This window comes from Protopterus annectens, chromosome 11.part0, assembly GCF_019279795.1.
Source record: "Protopterus annectens isolate FY-2018-M chromosome 11.part0, PAN1.0, whole genome shotgun sequence".
Lineage (NCBI taxonomy): Eukaryota > Metazoa > Chordata > Ceratodontiformes > Protopteridae > Protopterus > Protopterus annectens.
The window spans coordinates 1,405,743,530-1,405,761,842 of NC_056745.1; positions in this window are offsets into that span (position 1 = coordinate 1,405,743,530).

Genomic DNA, 18,313 nt, shown 5'->3' on the forward strand with positions numbered 1-18,313 from the left:
TGGCCAGAGTCTAAAAAAATTAAGATTAAAATTGTAACGTAGACATCTTGGTTAATCCGAGATGCTACAATCAACTTAACAAATAGTCCATATGCTTGGCTTTCAGGCTCTGCTTCATACATCAATTGTGTAGCCCTATACATGCATCGACTGAGGCTATACAGAAATAGCTGTCATTCCCACTAGCATTATGCCTAGCAGCACTTCTTTAAAACATTCTGGTATAACATTCTAACGAATATCTTATGCTTACCTATGCAGACGCTATTGCATAAAATAATAAAAATGTAAACCCTAATATAAAATACTTATGAGTGAATAATAAACAAAACTAAACAACAAATTAAAAGTATAATATATATATATATATATATATATATATATATATATATATATATATATATATATATATATCTCCCATAAAATAACATCTAAAGTGCATAAACTTGTGAGATACTTTTGGAATTCTTGCATAGATTTATAAAGGCCCCAGTGGCCATTAGCCTAGTGTGCACCTATGAGTTGTACACAGATCATTCTGGACACACTTTATTAGAAACAAAGTGGTTGCAGCATAGATTTATAAAGGCCCCAGTGGCCATTAGCCTAGTGTGCACCTATGAGTTGTACACAGATCATTCTGGACACACTTTATTAGAAACAAAGTGGTTGCAAACCTTATCATTTTCCAGTGGCAAAATCCATATTATATGGACATCTTAAGTTTCTAATGACTGTTTTATAAAATTTTCCAGATTAACATTAAAATTGTTGACGTGTGGTCAGAATATGCAGAAACCATTAAATGCATGCCTTGGAAGCTGCTTCAGAGGCTTTTTTAAGCAATTCTCAATTTGGGTAAAAGCTAAAAATGATAAAAAGTGGATTGCCCATACTATAAATGCTGATTTTGCATTATTGTTAAGAGAGCAAGAAATGCTATTTTTTCTATGTAGCTATCTATTCATCTTTTTATCTATCTATCTATCTATCTATCTATCTATCTATCTATCTATCTATATATATATCTATCTATCTAGCTATCTATCTATCTTTCTATCTATCTTTCAGTCTATCTCTCAGGGGGATTTAATAAAACCTATGTGTTTTTATTTCTGTGTAGGCATCATGCTGTGTTGCTAACATGGCTGCAAGCATTTCTGGATTCAGTGAGCACTGCTGAGTGACATGCACGAGCATGCCAACATGGAAACTGCAAGCTGATAGGCAGTTCTGTAGACCCGTGTCACTGTCTGTAATGTAGACAGAAAAATTATGTGTGCAGGAATGTAAAATGCAGACGGGTGGACAGAAATGGCATAGCACATACAGATATGAGTGAAACTATCCTCCATGTGTCTGAAAGTTTAAAGGAAATAAGTTAAATTACATTTATTTTTTTTAATAATCTGGGCATGTTTCGGCAGTGTGCTGCAGTGTGCAAACATGCTTTATAAAAAAAAATAAAAACAAAATAATTGGAAAAAACAATATTAATATTATGTGACATAGATGTGTTTCAGGACCCTGTGTGGACTATCTGCAATGGTGCATTGGTGCTGTTTGCTAACACGGTAGGGCTTTAAAGCTTGTAGTTTCCAGGCTGTGAGCATGGCTCCCTATGCAAATGAGGTGGAGTTACTGAATAGCATAAAGGGGTAATTGTGTCCGCATACTCCCGTCATGTAGGCAGAAAACTATGTTGATGTTTGCAGAGCAGGTACCTGACATCAGGGAGGGTGTGTCCAATAACTTCTAAGCTTATTTCAGCTTAGCTGCGCCTGTTTGTGTGGCGTGCCACCATGCTGAGGGTGCCCTTTCAGTGGAGGGTGTACACTAACTTCTAAGCTTTATTTAGCTAAAGGGAGTGTATTTCCACATGTTTGCATGGCACGTCACTATGCTGAGTGTGGAAATCTGTGGGAGTGTGAGTACTAAGTGCTAAGCTTTGTTTACCTACAGGGCAAGCATTACTGCGGTGCATCACAGTGCTGAGTGTATCTAAAGGCCAAAGACATATTAATTAGTTTTGTCCCCTGTTTAACCTAAACTAGGGCCATTAAATGATGTAAATGATATACTAGACAGGTGCAATGCATCATTGTAGTCAATCACGGAGTCAGCACCTACAGCAGAGCACTATAACATATGCAAGCACACTACAATCTGATTCCTCCCCCATACTGGCACCATTGGAGTACAGACCTGGGAATATTAACTGAAAGATTGCTAGGGCCTGTTGCAGTTCTGCTGCACCTGTATGTGCTAGATGCTGAAGTCAGTGCTGCTGCTGCTACTGACAATAGACCTAGACAGAGAAGGAGAAGAGTGTTAAGTCCCAGGGTAACCTTCCAGGGGCTACATGAGCTGGAGATTGTAAAGCACTACAGGGTAGATGGGGACATACTACAAGAAATCACTGAGCTCTGCCGCCCTCAACTCAGACCCAGGGCTAACAGAGGGGAAGCCATCCAAGTGGAAACAAAGTTATGTGTAGCCCTTAGAATGCTAGCTACAGGTACCTTCAAAAGACTAACTGGGGACATGATGGGGGTCTCACAGGCATCAGAATCCAGGGTAATCTACTAGTTCCTAGATGTCATGTTACCACATGCCAGTGAACACATTTCTTTTCTCCTCATCCCTGATATGAGGGTCAGCAATATGCAAAACACCTACCATGTAGCACACTACCCTGAGGTACTGGGTGCCATAGACTGCACTCATGTTCACATCAAGTCACCACCTGGTTAAGATCTACATCATCCGCAAGGGGTACCACTCCATTAACTGCCAGGTCTTGTGCAATTTATCATGAATGTGTGTGCTGGCAGTCCTGGCAGTTATCGCGACTCCTGCATCTGGCACACATCACAGCTATACCAGATGTTTGCTAGGGGGCCATCCCACACAGCCATTTACTGGGGTATGCTAGCTATGCATTGGAACCGTGGATGATGACACCCATCAGAAATGCACACACACCAGTGGAAGAATGCCATAATAAGGCACACACACAAACTAAAAACATCATAGACCGTGTGTTTGGGCTTCAGAAATCACGGTTCTGGTGCCTTAATATATCTGGTGGAGCCCTGCAGTATACTCCAGCCACATGTGCACAGATATTGACAGTATGTACCATGCTACACAATATGTTCTTGCAGAAACAGCTGCAGCAGGCTCAGCAAAGAGAAGGGATACACAGCTCCCCACCAGTGCCTACGTCACCACAGCCACACTCACAGGAGAACTCGGAGGAGTAACCCCATGATGAGCTCCCCATAGGCAGATGTAGGTGTACCCAGTATACCCTAGCACAACCTGTGCCTATCCATGTATTCGCTGTGTATTACTTGCATCACACAGAGTCAGCCCTGAACTACAGGTTTGTCAACTGCTGCATTTGCAAGGTAAATCTCTAACCTACACATTACTTGTCAGGATTAATTTAATATTTTAGGTATAGATCTACTGCATTTATACAAGGAAATATAGCGGGCTATTTAGACAGCTGTAACATCCACATGGGACTACAGATACCCAGTCCAATAGTATGTGTCGCCTAATAATCACTGGGTCTCATGGTTGGAATATTTACTACAGCAGTCAAGGGAGATGTTAAACAATGGGGTCACATGATATTTGGACTACTGCCTATCCCAGCAGACCATGTGCTGTTGATCCCCCACCCCCAACACCACAGTGTTCCCATATAACTGCTTTAACAGTATGTCAGCAATGGTATATCAGCAGACTGGGCAATCTCAGGGCTGTAACACAGTACTCTAACACACATTGTATGTCCCATGTAAAGCAGAAATAACAATGTACATATTTATGCTGTTGAATGTGTGATGAATGACTTATTTCTGTCTGGCAGCCTGTGTGGCTCAGTGGATTAGGGAAGCTAGCATGGGTGATGGTGTTGACAGTTCTAATCTAGAAGTAGTCACATCTTTTGCACGTGAGGTATTATTATATTGGTGTTTTCAAAGACTATCAGTCTGTGTGTGGTGTAACATTATGAACCTCAGTCACATATTAAGTACAGCAGACAGCCGGGGAATGCCGTAGACATTTTGAGTGAAGTGCAGTACTGCAGAAATAGGGACTAATGTCAATGTCTGTAACATATCTCTCAACCTTTTAGTGCAAGAAGTCTGAACAAAGCCTGACAAAATGGGTTGACAAAGGCCCACAAATAGGGACATATTTTAAATACTGCTCTCATAAACTTAAAAAAGTTGCTAGAATAACAGGGTTTGTTTCAACAGACATTTTTCTGAAGGATTTGAAGTCAGAAACTCAAATGTATGTCATTATTTAGTGTCTTTAGTCCTCAGCTCACCCAAGTGATGTTCCAGAAAACCACAGATTTTATGATGAACAGACTAAAATTATGAGCCAAATCTCTGGACATCCTGCGAAACTCTGGAAAGTTGAGAGATATGGTCTGACAGTCCCAGTGAGCATGCCCAAAGACTTAGCTAAAGTGAGCACAATTTTGTTGCCCCATCTAGCTGGATATATGTCCATTTTCAGTAGAGGCCCGGGGAGAAAAGCTCCACAAAAAGATGGGTTTATATAATCAAGAGTTGTTATACATTCAAATCAGAAATATTATACAAAAGGATGAACAGACTAAAATTATGAGCCAAATCTCTGGACATCCTGCGAAACTCTAGACAGTTGAGAGATATGATCTGTAACACACAAAATCCCGGAATGGAACATAGGTAGGTGTGGCTCATATATATATATATATATATATATATATATATATATATATATATATATAGGTTCATACATAGGTTCATATATATATATATATATATATATATATATATATATATATATATATATATATATATATATATATATATATATATATATATATATATATGTCTATGCTTACAGATATATGTCACTATCTCTCTCTCACATACATAGTATATCTATCTCTATGTAGTGTCAAATAGATATATACCAATATATCTCCATAACACATATACATATTATACGCACACAGCTACATTTATATATACATTCCTGTGTTATTACATAAATATGTGTGTGGATGTCTGCATTGTCCTACATACCCTAATCTTCTTCTTCTTACGGCTTTTCCCAGTTAGGGGTCGTCACAGTGGATCACCTGTTTCCATCTCTTCCTGTCCTCAGCATCTTGCTCTGTCACACCAACCACCTGCATGTCCTCTATAACCACATCCATAAACCTTATCTTAGGCCTTCTCTTTTCCTCTTATCTGGCAGCTTCATCCTTAGCATCCTTTTCCCAATATACCCAGAATTCCTCCTCAGCACATGTCCAAACCAACGCAATCTCGCCTCTCTGGCTTTGTCTCCAAACTGTCCAACCTGGGCTGACCCTCTAATATACGTGTTCCTAATCCTGTCTACCCTCATCACACCCAGTGCAAATCTTAACATCTTTAACTCTGCCACATACAGCTCTGACTCCTGCCTTTTTGTAAATGCCACTGTCTCCAACCCATATAACATAGCTGGTGTCACTACCCTTTTGTAGACCTTCCCTTTCACTCTTACTGGTAGTCGTCTGTCGCAAATCACTCCTGACACTCTTCTCCAACCACTCCACCCTGCCTGTACTCTCTTCTTCACCTCTCTTCCACACTCGCCATTACTCTGAACTGTTGATCCCAAGTAGTTAAACTCATCCACCTTCACTAACTCTACTACCTGCATCCTCACCAGTCCTCTGTCCTCTTTCACACATATATTCAGTCTTAGTCCTGCTGACCTTCATTCTTCTTTTCTCTAGAGCATATCTCCACCTCTCCAGGGTCTCCTCAAACTGTTCCCTACTATCACTACATATCAGAATGTCATCTGCAAACATCATAGCCCACGGGGACTCCTGTCTGATCTCGTCTGTCACCCTGTCCATCACCAGTGCAAATAAGAAAGGGCTCAGAGCTGATCCTTAATGTAATCCCACCTCCACCTTAAATGCATCTGTCACTCCCACTGCAGATCTCACCGCTGTCACACTACCCTTGTACATATCCTGCACCACTCTTACATACTTCTCTGCCACTCCTGACTTCCTCATACAATACCACAACTCCTCTCTAAGCACCATGTCATATGCTCTATATAACTCTAATTCCACAAAGACACAATGCAACTCCTTCTGACCTTCTCTGTACTTCTCCATCAACACTCTCAGAGCAAACATCGCATCTGTAGTGCTCTTTCCTGGCATGAAACCATACTGCTGATCACTAGTCATCACCTCCCTTCTTAGCCTAGCTTCCACTACTCTTTCCCATAATTTCATGCTGTGACTGATCAGTTTTATCCCTCTGTAGTTACTACAGCTCTGCACATCACCCTTATTCTTAAAAATCGGTACCAAAACACTTTTTTCTCCACTCCTCAGGCATCCTCTCACTTTCCAAGATTTCATTAAACAATCTGGTTAAAAATTCCACTGACATTTCTCCTAAACACTTCCAAGCTTCCACAGATATGTCATCTGGCCCAACAGCCTTTCCATTCTTCATCCTCTTCATAGCTATCCTTACTTTCGCCTTGCTAATCCATTGCACTTCCTGATTCACTATCCCCACATCATCCAGCCTTCTCTCTATATCTCATTTGCTTCATTCATCAGCCCCTCAAAGTACTCTCTGCTCAACACATTTTCCTCACTTGTAAGTACGTTTCCCTCATTATCCTTTATCACCCTTACCTGCTGCACATCTTTCCTAGCTCGGTCCCTCTGTCTAGCCAATCGGTACAGGTCCTTTTCTCCCTCCTTAGTGTCCAACCATTCATACAAATCTCTATACATCTTATCCTTAGCCTTTTCCACCTCTCTCTTTACCATGCACCTCATCTCCTTATACTCCTGTCTACTTTCTACATCTCTCTGACAATCCCACTTCTTCACCAACCTCATTCTTCATATACTCTCCTGTACTTTTTCATTCCACCACCAGGTTTCCTTGTCCTCCTTTCTCTGTCCAGATGTCACACCAAGCACCCTTCTAGCAGTCTCCCTTACTAGCTCTGTTGTAGTTGCCCAGCTATTCGGTAACACTTCACTGCCACCCAGTGCCTGTCTTAACTCTTCCCTGAACTCCACCTCACAATCACCCTTTTTCAATTTCCATCATTTGATCCTTGGTGCTGCCCTCACACTCCTCCTCCTCTTCTTGATCACCAATGTCATTCTACAGACCACCATTCTATGCTGTCTAACTACACTTTCCCCCGCCACCACTTTACAGTCTCCAATCTCCTTCAAACTGGCCCTCCTGCATAGGATATAATCCACCTGTGTGCATCTCCCTTCACTCTTGTATGTCACCCTATGCTCCTCCCCCCTCTTGTTAAAATATGTATTCACCACAGCCATGTCCATCCTTTTTGCAAAATCCACTACTGTCTGACCTCCTGCATTCCTTTCCTTAACACCATACCTACCCATCACTTTCTCATCCCCTCTGTTCCCTTCACCAACATGCCCATTGAAATCTGCTCCAATCACCACTCTCTCACCCTTGGGTACAGTCATCACCATTTCATCCAACTCACTCCAAAATTTTTCTTTCTCATCTATTGCACACCCAACTTACGGAGCATATGTGCTAACAACATTCATCATTACACCATCAATTTCCAGCTTCATAAACATCACTCTATCCGACACTCTTTTCACCTCCAAAACACTCTTGGCATACCGTTCCTTCAGGATAACCCCTACCCCATTTCTCCTCCCATCCACACCATGATAGAACAATTTGAACCCACCTCCTATACACTTGGCCTTACTTCTCTTCCACCTGGTCTCTTGTACACACAATATATCAACCTTCCTTCTTTCCATCAGCTAGCTCTCTCCCTATACCAGTCATGTTGCCAACATTCAAAGTTCCTACCCTCACTACCACACTCCTAACCTTTCTCCTCGCTTCCTGCCTTCAGGCATGCCTTCCCCCTCTTCCTCTCCTTCTCCTCCTTTTCCCAACAGTAGCCCAATTTCCACCAGCATCTTGTCGGCTAACAGTACTGGTGGTGGGCATTGTTAGCCCAGGCCTCGACCGATCCAGTATGTAAATCTGTATTGGTTTCCGCATATCTCATTTGGCAAATGTTTTATGCCGGATGCCCTTCCTGATGCAACCCTCCTCATTTATCCGGACTTGGGACTGGCACGAAGAAATGCACTGGCTTGTGCATCCCCAGTGGCTGGGTTATAATGGTGAGTAAATCTGCATTATCAAACATCCATACTGTTGCTTAAAGGATCCAAACTAAGGGCACAACAGTACATAATCCACTTACTTAAAGACCCCTGTGCCTGACGGATATCATCAAGTAGAAAGATGCAGGTGAATAGGTGATGTAATGTAGAATGCTGTTAATGTACACATGGAAAGGGCACATTTTTCCTGCCCACAGGTTTGCCTATCTAACTGCAAGCAGCCACATATGGCCATACTGGTAACTGTACACAAGTAGCTAGGATAATAACAGTTATCCCACTGCTAGGATACTAGATGCAGATAACACTATGAAGCAAGTTCACTCTGCAGGTCACAGATGCTGTTCAACATAAGCCTAGTTTGTGTATTGCACAAGTACTATGCCTGCAATCACATATACAACAGACTCAACCCGTGGCATGTGTGATAAGTATGGTGATCTATAGTGAATAAAATGAAATAGGCAGGGGTTCTAATCTCACTTCAGGCTACATTCTGCATGTCTGTGTTTGTATATCCCCTTGCAAAATTACTGACATGCCCTCATGAACCATCTACCTGCAATGGTTATGCACTTTTTGGCACTGTAACTTGCTGCTGGCTACCAAACTGCCCTCTTGTACAAGGCCTGATGATGTCATCCATCTTAAGACTACCAGCTGACAACATAGGATCAGATTTAAGCCGTGGTATGTGTGATATGTACTATGATCTATAGTGTATATGACTAGATAGATAGGGCTTCTAATCTCAATCCAGACTACTTGGTGTGTGTATATATCCAGACTGTGTAAATATGATCATCTTGGTAACTTAGAAATAGGTAGGGTTTTGCAGTATTTTATTTATAGCATGTGATGTGGCCCCCCAAAGAACTGACTACAACAAGGCCTGCTGATGTCATCAAACATAATATGTCCTGAACTGATAGTACTAGGACACATGAGGTGAGTTGCAGGCATAATTTAATGTAATCTGTAATGTGTACCATTACATAGGTAAGTGTTCTCCTCTACATACAGTCAACTTACACTATGTGTGTGCCTTGGCATGTCCTTTACACAGTGATTGGAAGTGGTGCTAGCCTCAATGTAGCCATGTTTGTGTGTGAGCCTGTTAGAGAATTTTACATCATGTTATGGAACCATAGGATGTTTGAACTTCACTAACATAATGGCCATACAGCCCTGACAATCATGGTCATCTTTATACCCATAGTTTCAGGATCAGCACATATTTCCCCATTCCAAGAGGGACACAGGCAGATGCCCTGAGTACAGATGGCATGTGCTGAGGTGCACTGAGGTACTCTGTGTGCCATTAGGCAGGGTTCTGTTTCAAGGGTGTGTTTAAGTCTGCTAGACAAATCTCTCCCATAACCATGTAGTACTAATGTCACATACAAGGTTAATGTCCTTACAGTGAGTTATCTATCTACTATGCCTCCTACAGATAGGCAGCATATCCAGTCAAGCAGGGTCACACGTTGCCCCGTATGCAAATCACAGATCACCTCTGAGTAGTCTATATATCATAGGTGACAATGACACTCATTGCAGATTATTCCAATCGGACACATACTGGACATGAAGTGTTCTTGTAAGGGACCATACTAGTGTGTGTAATTACCAGTACTGCTTGAAAGGTATATCACCAAATGGCCATTGCACTCGGATATTGACATGCTGAGTGAAGAGTACTTAGAAGTTATTAGCATATCATTTACAGGTGACTGTGGTCTCAGCTATGCCATATGATTCCTGCTGTATCACTGTAGAGACATGGTGATCTGAGGCACATTAGGTGTAAACCTGTGTGGCCAGGTCTGTGTGCCCAGTTCTTTCACCACTGAGTATGTACATCATATGTTGAAACTGATGTGCTACTTACCAGATATATAGGTCTAACTGATGGAAATGGTACTACATATATATCTGCATGGAGTTTATGGCCATTAGTATGTCAATAGACATGTGTTCGCTATACCCTCTTGCAGGATAGTGACATACCACAGAGACTCTTTGAGTGCTCACAATTTGCAGGCATCAGCCAACATTGTTAGCCACAGTGAGTCAGTGCCCATGTGTACTGTGGAGTCATGCAGTCCAAGCAGTAGAAGACCGGTGACTATGCCCTGTTTAGCACTGCTGCTTACAGATCAACTACTGGAGGTGGCTGTCCTTATGTTGCCTATGTTTGCCAGCAATGGGCCATATAGTGACCCCTACAATGACCGTGTTGTGGATGACTAAATGGGTTATTTGTAAATGTTTCCTGAGCGGGGGATATAGTCAGATTGCTTGGCTCATTCTAGAGGGTTGTATGCCCTGATGTACCCTCACCCTGGTCCATGGTGACTGCCTCGTAAATGTCCATCACGTGTAACAGTCATGCTCCCCACGTCACACATCCAAACTGTGTACAGCCAACTGTGTGTAGATCACCTACATGTGTGCTGTTCAGCTTCATGATGATTGCCCCTATGGGCATACAGATATGGATACTCAGACAAAGAGGTGTATAGTTATGTTGGTCAGTGAGTGCACCACCTCTGTGCAAGGGTATAACAATTACCGTTGTCCACTCAGTGGGTGTTGAGCCAGTAGTGTTGGTGTGATTGCAAGGATTTCCCAGTAGTGTTAGTCATCCTTGACAGATCACATGTGGAATGCAGCATGGAATGTTAGCATGTATAACAGATGCTGTGTATCTTCCAATGAGAGGCCAGTTATGAACTGCTCAGTAATTATGGAAGTTATGGGACAGGTTGTAGGAATCTCATGTGTCACATGTGGTGGGGACAAGGGACTGTAGTTGAGACAGACACTGTGGGTGTACAGGTTAGGTATGAATCCAAATCCATCATATGTGGCATCATGATGTATGAGGTCACCCTCAATCTGGTCCTGTCTTTTGAGGTCACACATGTAACTACACTATGCGTTGTGGTTCTGCTTTGTGTGGGTTGCTACTTTTGTCACTTACCATGTCTACACAACATCAAAACAACACTATGTGCTTCTTTTAGCCAAGGAGGCAGTGCCCCATGTTAGGGAGGGCCCTCACCCCAACTGGCATACAGCATGGTTATTGTACAGCCTGCTAATCGCAGTTTTCCAGCAGTCAGGTTTGCTGAGCCATGACAAGCTTGTGTCCCTCCTGTCAGGTACAGCCGATTTCATGTAGCTGTAATGCTGCTGACATAATGCATGAGTGTAGAGCTCTGCATACTTGCCTGCCCCATCTGAAGGGGGAGGTGCAGTCACGCTATGTCAACCATCCCACAGGAGGTAATAAATGGCTGTCTTGACATATATATCTATATTGTCTGCAAGGGGGGGTACATGCTGGTAGTTCTAAGAAGACTAATCTGTGGCCATATCCAACCAGGGAGGAACTCACATTGGGGAGCTGTACTATTCACCCACATTAATAAACACATGCACTACATTGATTCCTCATGTGGGGATGTCATGGCACTGCTGCAGGGCATTGCAGGTAAGGACCTAGACCATCCTTTGGGCAAGTGAGCCACAACACAACTAAGTAACACAGTGTGCACATATTACACTTACCTAATGTGTTTGTGCTCTGTAGAGACACCTTGCATGACTCTCTTCTTGCAACATGCTGTAAGTAGCTACAATACTTACTTGCACAAAGGACAACCAGCATGTAGTGCAAAGTGGTGTCCCCAGATCTCTGAGTCATGTCACCTGAAATGCCATGATCGGAGTTAGCATGGATACGAGCACTGACACTGTCATACACCTACTGACACTGGACCAAACACTTTTACATTTGCTCAAGGCCAGATCATGCCAACTGACTGCAACTGGCAGAGTCCATTGACTGTTACACTATGTAATGGATGTCGGACATATGTCTCACTCCACTAACCATGGCCTAACAAGGTGTATGACAATATTAGGCCAGCAGGCCTTGCTGGAAACTGTGTACATCATTTACAGAGTGTTATGTCAGCTGGTGGATAGGCAAGTGTCTGACAGTCATACTCTGGGAAGATAGCATTAGGAGACATACACTGCAATGATGCCAGTCACCATTGGAATTCACCATCCTCCATTATTGGCATACCCCATCTACCTATTCCCTTTTTGCAGTCACAGCCACTGTCAGTGACCTCTGACTGACAACATTAGCAGGTGATTACATATTGGGAGCTATCACAGAATCCTACACAGAACCAGCAGTTCTCCAGGATGGCTTAGGACACAGTCAGTTGTACTCTGAGCCACTGACAAAGACTAACTGGCAATGACTGCACAATACTATCCTGTGGGAAATCACCCATCCCTGCAAAATACTGTAGTGCCTGCACACCACACCCAGTTGAATCATTTCACATGGGGTTATGGACACAGACAGTAATGTAGCCTTTGATTCTCACTAGTTGGTAAGATGTGCGGATGCATTCTTTGCTGTATAACCTCTACCGACAGCTTTTAGGTGTACATCAGAAACTGTCACTGCTATACTGAACATGGCAGTCATTGCACCTATCACTGTGTGCAATGTCACCCTTGCTAAGTCACTACACAGGCATATTGTACAACTGTAGCAGCCACAAAGGTTCCATGGTACACCAATACACATTGTAGATAACCTGTCGTATGGAGTCTGTGTCATGACTGCAGATGTGTAGTCTTGTCTCCTAAATGCTTTGGAGGGGATGTATATGGCTCCATACAGGTAGGTGTCAGATCCCATTGTGTACCTCCCGCGTATCCATGACAGGACTAACACATGTCTAACCTGTTCTACATACCTATAACATCACTGTGGTATACATGGTACATTCTGGAGAGACAGGTATGCAAATCAGACAGTATGCCCTACATGAAACATGCCCCCCCCCATGTATGTGAAGCACACATCTGCTGTGACCCAGCATGTGCAAGTTACAAAACGGGATGCAGAACATGCCAATTATAACTGGTGTCGGGCAACTGTACTGGACAGAGGATATTTGTAGATAGGTCATCTCCATTAGGACAGCTTGTAGGTGTGCGTTCCCAAAACCCTGGTGATACTTATCTAGGGTAGCAGACCTGTTCACAGATCAGGGATGCATGAGTACACTGAATGCCGCCATTTTCCTTGTTAGCCTGTTATACACATATGACCCTATGGAGCCATGCACTTATAGTGCTGTACCTTGCTGAAGACATATTTGTGCTGTGATGCCACTGTGTATCCATAGGTTATCCCAACAGACTCCTGAAACAGAAACAGGTCTATGACACACCATTCATTGTGTAACTATACAGCCATTACAACATCATACAATATAAGGTACACAAAAGTATGTGGTGTACTCATGACAAATGCCAGCATATAGTATCTGTCGTTAACCACTCATACGACATTTATTTTATAAATGTGATAAAGTTTAAGTGTAGCTGCATGGTAGTGCCTGTTACTTAGCTATGCTTAGTCCAGCTTAAACAGCACAAGAAGTTTTTTTTTCTCCAATAATTTTTTATTGGTTTATAAAAGAGGCAATGAACAGTAAGGCATGACCATACAAGAAGGAAAAATTTAGGTACAATATGAAAAATAAATTTAAGTCATTAAAATACGCAGTGTATTCCTCTTATAAAACACAGGCTGTAAAAAGAAAGAGAAGAAAAAAAAAACTCCATACAAAAAAAAAATATATATATATATATATATATATATATATATATATATATATATATAAAGTGCTACTGTAAACTCTAGAAAATGAAACCAGGTAATTCTGAAAAATAATAATAATAGACTCATGCTTGGGATAATAATAATAGTGATATGAATGATAGTAATAATAATAATAAAAAACATAATCATAAGAGGGGACATTTCAACATACCAAAATTGAAATCAAGGCATCAGGATTAATAATTCATACAATTATTTAATCACCCTGATATGTCAAAAATCATTTTCCAGAATTCTGATAATACTGTTTATTAGGGTTATTAATAAAGATTTTTTGTGAGGATATGTATTTTATCACTAGATTCCTGAGGCCACACCAAGATAGTTTAGTGCGGTCTAACCAATTTCTGGTTATATAAAATTTAATCAATAAACATAGGGTAATAAGTACATGAAATTTCAGTTTAGGTAACCTGAGATCAGTAATGTGTAACATGGCTAGTTCCCATGATAGGGTTGACTTTTGATAACCCATCTTTTCTAGTCTAACTTTGAGGGAGCACCAAAGATTATATGTGTGACTGCAGGACCAAAGGATGTGCCAAAGATCCGCTTGGGGAAATGAGCAGCATGAACATGATGGGGATGTGTTAGAAGTGAATTTATTTAAAATACATGGAGTAAAATAAGTGTTATTATTAATCATCAATTGTGTATAAATTAGCATTTTAAAAGGGGAAAGCGTAAGGGTAGATTCTATTGCACTGAGCTTTTGATCTTCACTGAGGTCACTATTATGTTGATTCCAGTAATTGGAAAAAAGTAATACATTCTGATACTTAGGGCCATCAACAATTTATAGGTGTTTGATAGCATGCTTTTTTCTTTTAGATAGGCTTTTTATGACTTCCATAGCATCAGATATATATTTTCCAATATTGGTTTCATCCATGACTACCGTTGTTAGAAGTTCCCTAATTTGACGAAGAATGATAGTGTACTTTTGTCCAAGTTTTAGCTCATCTCTGAGTTCACATAGTGATTTCTCCTTATGTCTATAGATATCCCATACAATATAATCTTTGATTAAGGGGTAGTCAGATAGGTTAATCATTTTATTGCTTAATCTCATGTTTGGGTTCTTATGAATTGGTTCTAAAAAAGAGAGGGTACTTTCTAACTCCATATATTTTATTAAGCTTTGGAAGTCCTTAACTCTTTGCCTCAAAATGCTATTAATAAAGGAGCTATTCAAGTTTTTGACTGTTAAGAAGAGTAAGGCTTTGGAGTTGAAATTATTACTATTTACATGGCTATGCCAGATTTTAGTCCACTGAGGGCAACATGTATCATCCTTCTGTGTAAAATTTGAGATTCGAATAACCCTGCTTACACATATTATCCAATGATAGAGATGGAAATCTGACAAACATAGACCTCCTTTTACCTTAGGATAACATACTTTTTGATAGCTTATTCTAGTCGCTTTTGGGAACCAGATAAACTTAACCATCTCTTTATTAATCTTTTGAAAGAAGTTGTTAGGGATGACTAGATTTAAGGTGTTAAATTGATACAAATAGTTTAAGTAAGACATTCATCTTTATAATTGCTGTTTTAGATAAAAGAGACAGATTAAGTTGTTGCCATCTATGATAGTCCTGTAAAATGCCCATCCATACTTTCATAAGGTTATTTTGATACATAGATTGAGAGGTATGATCAAATTGTATTCCTAGATACTTGAAGGAGTAATTAATTCTGAATGGGGACTCTGTGAATAGATATTCTTTATGGCCTATAGGGTTTATAGGGAAACTCAGTGATTTCTTTGGATTGATTATATAGTTTGAGGCTTATAGAAAATGTATCAATTGTATCAGATAATCTCTTAATGTCTGAGATGGGACGTTCAAAATAGATATTTAAGTCATCTGCGTATGCTGATAGACTTACCTTGACACTTAAAGTTTTTGGGATGGAATGAAATTTGAGATATTGAAAGTAATAGGGGCTCGTGGTATAAGTTAAAAAGATAGGGTGATAGGGGACATCTCTGTCTAGTTCCATTCAATATTAGGTTTAGATAAGGTCTTATTAATGTAGAGATGGGTATAAGTTTTACTATATAAATGTTCAATAAGATTGATGGGACTCTTGGGAATGTTGGAATGGGAAATGGTAGTAAATAATAACGTCCATCTCACTCTATCAAAGGCTTTACAAGCATCAAGTATTAATCCATACTTTGGGTTAATATTATCCTTATTGAGATGCAGCATAGCTTCTAACGAGTATTATCCCAAGTCTGTCTCTTTAGCATGAAACCTGTTTGTCCCGGAGAGATTATGAAAGGCATGACTTTCTTCAGTCTTTCTGCTAAAATTGATGATAAAATTTTAATATCTACATTTAATAGGGATACAGGTCTGTAATTATGTGGGTTGGATTTATCCAGGGGGTTTTTGGTAATGAAAATTTTTTTGGAATTATTTAGATGATAATCAGATATTCCATAAATTTTAATATGGTTGTATACTTTCAATAGTATTGGTGATAAAGTTTCATTAAAAGCTTTATAAAATTCTGAAGTGTATCCATCCAGACCGGGTGCCTTGCCCCTTTTCAATCTCCCTATAGCATCAACTATTTATTTTAGTTCAAGGGAAGCATCTAGGAATTCTACATGATTTATACTTAATTTAGGGAATGTTATCTTGTCAAGAAATTCTGTTATTTCTTCATAAGAGGGTTGTTGATTATTCATGCTGTATAGTTCAGAATAGATCAGATGAAAAAGATCAAGTATTTGGGTATCTAATTTAAGTACCTTATCTTGGTATTGGGTATCTAATTTAAGTACCTTATCTTGGTGATGAAGTAGCAAAATTCTGCCTGTTTCTTGTTTATTTGCAATAACACTTGCCAGGACTTTGGATGGGAATTGTGCCCATTCTGAACATTTGGCTATGCAATTTAGTTCATACATAGAATAATTTTGTTGATGTAATTTGTATAGTTGTCTTTGGGTTTCACTTATTAGGTTTTTAATACTGGGACCAGATTTATCTCGATACTTCTTTTCTAAATCTACCAAGTCTGCAACTAACTTACTTTCTCTTTCTATTGCAACTTTTTTAAAATAGGTAGCTTTTTGGAAAAGGACCACCCTGAGCTGTGTTTTACAGGCCACCCATTGGATATCATATGGAATATTTATGTATTCTATGCTATTACTTAGATGTGTTAAAATGTCAGATATTTTCTGAATTACCTCTGAATTAGATAGATTATTATTTAAGGACCAGTTACAGTTCTTGACCCTTTTTGCCAAGTTGGTAGGAAAGTGTAGCTTTAAGGTAATTGTAGAAAGATCCGAGAAGTGTCTCAGTTCCGCATGATATTTAATGCCTCCTTCTGCCAGCGATTCTGAAATAAGGAAAACATCTATCCTAGACCATGTATTGACATTTGGAAAAATACGTTATAAAACATTCCTCTCTTGCACTTCACCAAATGAGATAGGGTCTAGTAAACATAAATCAGTCATTAGTTCACCTAAGGCAGTTGACGCCTGCAGATTTCGAGAGAGGGGGTTGCTAGTAGAGTCTATCCCAAGATCTATAGCTGCGTTCCAGTCCCCACCTAATTTAAACTCATGGTCAGGAAAATTGTGTAGGATATTGTGGATTTCTAAAATAAAATCCTGCTGTTTCTGACAGAGACCATAGGCATTAGGAAAAATAGTTTGTTTTCTATTGAATGAAGTAGTAATTATAAAATAACACCATCTGCCATTCTCATTTGAGCATTGATCTATAATTAACTGAAAAGATTTTTTAATAATAATAGCTACACCTTTTGATTTTGAATTATCCCCAGCTTCAGCTATTTCTTTAATCCATTTTTTGGTTGAAGCTCCTTTCCAGTCCTCACTCAACATGTGTCGCCTGCAGAAAACATATACGTGCTTCAGATTTAAAAATTAAATGCATCAGTAGATTTTTCTTACTTTTATCTTGTAGTCCCCTCACATGCCAGGAATCTATGATCCACATTCCCAGGGTTTGATTAGTGAACCGAATGTTATTATTAAGGAGAAGTGGTATTTATGAATTACAAGGTTCCAAAAGATTAGAATAAACATAATGAATATAGGGGCAGGAAATAGATATAAATAGAGTAGCATGTTCACAGTAGCACTAACACACTCTTCCAATAGCAACCCTGTGCCTACCCACATACCGCAACTATATGAAAGAGTATGATGAAATACTGTTGCACACACACACACACACACACACACACACACACACACACACACACACACATACAATGAGGTGTTTACCAATTTGAAGGGTTGTGTAACCTAAGCATATTACACACAGTAT